This window comes from Macrobrachium nipponense, chromosome 26, assembly GCF_015104395.2.
Source record: "Macrobrachium nipponense isolate FS-2020 chromosome 26, ASM1510439v2, whole genome shotgun sequence".
NCBI lineage: Eukaryota > Metazoa > Arthropoda > Malacostraca > Decapoda > Palaemonidae > Macrobrachium > Macrobrachium nipponense.
The window spans coordinates 73,776,131-73,780,231 of record NC_087215.1 but is presented as its reverse complement, the minus strand read 5'-3'; positions in this window follow the sequence as shown (position 1 = coordinate 73,780,231).

Sequence of the window (4,101 nt, the reverse complement as noted above, 5' to 3'; positions counted from 1 at the left end):
AATAAATAAGTAAGGTAAAGCACTGCTGTGCAGCCTCTGGTCTGAAGAAAGGCCACTTTTTTTCACCAATACTTAATTGGTTAAACGAATATTCAATTCAATATTTAATCGTACCATGCAAAAGATTGAAAATTCTTCACCAAAATGAATATGAAACTACCATACGAAGTAAAATAACCATGTGAAGGCAGCACAGCAGTGCTTTACCATATGTATTACGTAGCACTGCATTAAAGCTCGCATCAAAGATGGCGGATGACTGCAAACGGTGATAGGCTAGCTTAATTGGTCATGTTTTGACATCAACTGAGCTGTAGGGGGAACATCAGTTCAGGCCAACCCTCATCACGGTGGACGGGTCTTATTCACTCGATATTTAATTGGTGAAACATGAATACAATTGCAACTCTAAGCATACCATTTAAAAGACTGAAGTTTCGTCAACATATTGTGATATATGAAAGCCCCATACGAACTAAAATAAGCATGTGAGCTCTTCGTAAAATATGTTTTCAAGGCAGTTTTGAAATCCAATATGGCGGCTACGTTTCATGGACGGTTCTCATCAGTGACGGACACCATCTTTCCCCAGCCTTCCCAGCACTCATTTGAACAATGTTAGCGTATGTATGTAACGTTTATTGATCTTACTCAAGATTGCAGTTGTAATCAGCACAATAAAACAACATTTTGTTGCCTATATTAGTGAAAGTATGAAACTTGTTATTCCCGGGGTTATGGTTGGAACTGAATTCATTCTTACCTTGTAATCGGCGGTTTTTATCCTTACTGCCATCACAACTGAAACTCCACAGTGCTTATTTGATTGTTATTATACACATTTTGGTCTCAGTTCACTCCACATTGCACTTTAAACCCGTTGCTGTTCCTGGTTTCTAAGCGCGCGCGCCATAAAACACAATTACAAACAGCAGACGACGACAGACGACGAAACTGCAAAGTTTTATTCCTAAACTGTTTACTTTACTCGTTATTTAGTTTAAATTTACATTGTTATTTAAAAATTTTGATTTAATTCATGTATATTATCCTTTTTAGCAACCAAATTACCCCGAAAAATTACAGATATTTCTAACGTAGATAAAATCAAATGTTTCTAACGTTTTCGTACATCTGGCTGCCGAAAACCATAGAGGAACGAATACGGAAAAGTGCATAGAGGAACGACTACGTTTTTTTTTTTTTTTTTGCTTTTTTTTTTTTGCTAGCACTTTTCATTGTTTTCAGTCTTTATTAGTATTTTGAATTTCTTAAATAATCGTATGCCAGAAATAAATGTAACCTTTAATGTTTTGCATGCTTTAATGTTTGCATGCTAAGAATGCAAAATCATCGTTGCCACATTAGTGGAGGCTTCACACATACGCCGTTCCATTATTATAAACTGTTTCCATGAATTCTAGTTGTGCATAGTAATGCAATAATGATAAAATTGCTTTAATATTTATGTATATATACTTCCAATACATAGCCTAATTTCACCAATTTCAACGTTTTGTGTGTAGTCTTATACCCAGTTTGGAGGGTCAACACATACCGAATGGCAACAGAGAGAGAGAGAAAGGAAGGCGGAGGAACGAAGAAGAAAAGGGATGGGGCGGTGGGGGGGGGGGGTGGGGGGGGAGAGGGTAGGTGGAGCTTTATACGCGTGTTCGTATCCATGTTCTGCATAATGGAGTTTTTGTCTCTTGGTACAAGGACAAGTGTCGTTATCTTTACGATTAGTGGATTCACGATACCTTATAAATTACGGCACTGGGTGTAATGCACTATAGCAAAATCTCGTTCTGTTACGAGTGTTTCGTTACAGAAATAGGTATTGCCCAAAAACGTGCTTGCACTGTCTCTGAAACCCATAGTAGACATGCTGCTTAGTTGTCAATCAAGTTTTTATAACCAAGTATTTTTTACAAGCTAGCTATTGAATAAATTTGTATTTTTCTCAGTCAAAACATATGCCCTCATGCTAACTTTCCTCTTTTAACGACTTTCTGGTCATTGCAAATTCGGCCCCATAATTTCTTATGGCGAAAACAGAACAGAGGCCCATGGACCGAAAACGATTGCGTCACACTACGGCGATAATCCAGCAGTAAAATCATTCATATATCCAAAAAGTAAATAATAAAGATATATATGCGCATTACGATTATAACAATTACATGTATAGCTGATAACAATCTGCACGAATAACTGGTAAACTGTTCTGCAATGACAGTTGAGTATAGCAATTATTTACAATAGGTACGAAAGTCAAGATGTCGTGACGTCATAATACAGAACTTGAAAGAACGTTCTAATTCAGAAAAATAATTACTTAAATTTGAGTCAGAGGCGAGTTACTTTTTCAATAACGAATATTTTCAAATTAATCATCATAAATATGTAAAATATTGATGTTTTACTACTTATTTAAAAATTAGCCAAGAGAACGCTTCTCGTCATCTTCTACCCCAACAGCTGTTTACGCCTGGCTTGTTGTTGATGAGAAATCGTGTTTCGATTGTTGTGATAAAAGTGCTCCAGCGTCTGTGGGTACAAGTGGTGTGCGGATTTATCACAGGAAATGGTTAGTTTATTGACACAAGCTAACTCGTAAACATCGAGATGGCGTCAATCTTCGAAAACATTTTTTAGTTGTAAGTAAAAATTTCTAAAGCGTTTTGGTGAGATTTCCACTGCCGTGGGCCGCCATTTTCAGTACCCTCTGTTTAAATCTGTTTAAATCTTAAAAAATTTGGCCTTAATTTCTAACTTTGGGGAAAATACTTACTTCGAAAGGAGGATAGAGGTCTTCAGCTCCGTTTCTCACCACAACAAGTCGCGACTGATGCCCATCTCGGGTGTCAGGACGCGTTATAATGTACTTTTTTCGGGAGGGTGGCTTGCACTGATGGTAGCTGGCCTGCGTGGCCTGCTTTGATGTTTTACCCTAGATTATTACAATCTTAAGGAAATAACTAAATTGCAAGGGCTTTGCCAAACATCCCCAAAACTAGCCTATTCCCTGTCTATCATATCTTAGGCTAGAGAAGTGAAGGTCTATTTAGCCTACCTCAGCTAACAGCTAACCTGAATGAATGGACTACCCTACTCTAACCTCCAAAATTTTCCTTTGTTCATAAAGCTACAACAAATAAAGATTTCGCCATGTTTCTGAGCTCTCTCTCTAGGCTAGCCAAAGATTCATACTTCGGAGCCTGTATCGAAGCTAATCTAGATCTGGTAAACTAGCACATCGATCTAGGTTAGCCTATCACGTGGCCGATGGCACAACAACACACGATCCGTACTCGGACGCACAACAAGAAGCACGCCCTTATCGTCAAGAGGAAACACGTTTCTTTAAAGCTGGTCCACGAGCTGTATACGATGTCTGACACACACTAGTACGTTAAAATTCTCTGAAGACAACACTATTCTTTATATTCAGGCGATGAAGAAGTCCAATTTTCTAAAACACCGTGCAAGTTATCTCGTATAGTCGTCATTTTCACAGAATTTGTCGAAATATATCAAAACGGAACCCACTCAACTGTTCCCTGCCACTATCAACACCGGTGTGACAATGTTTACAAATTTTGGCGCGTCGCCGGGTTATTGTTCTGACAAAGCGCTAACTGGCAACTATCTTCTTTTAATCCAGTTATTAACAATTAACTTCAAATTAACACACATTGCATGATTAATGTCTTTCCAAATGTTATCATATATCTAATCACACGACAATTATATCGAAATTACGCCTATCACGGCAAAGGAAAGATGATATTGAAAGCAGTCGTTGGCAACTCATTAACTTGCGTTCGATCGTGCGGTTTCTTGACTTCATCTGCTTTTATCACAAGCTCGTAGTATGATTTCGTAAAGAACTACTAAACTTAAACACTTCAATTCACCTGAGAGGTCAATACTTATATCCTTTATAAACATCTGGCGCCGCAAACCCCACCAGCCTTCGTTTAATTACAACTGCGTTCCGGTCACTGTACGGCCTAGCGAAATTTCCGTAATCGCGTTCTTCATGTTACGTGGGCTTTAAGAAGTTCACACAAGAATATTGAGGTAAATTACGCCCCA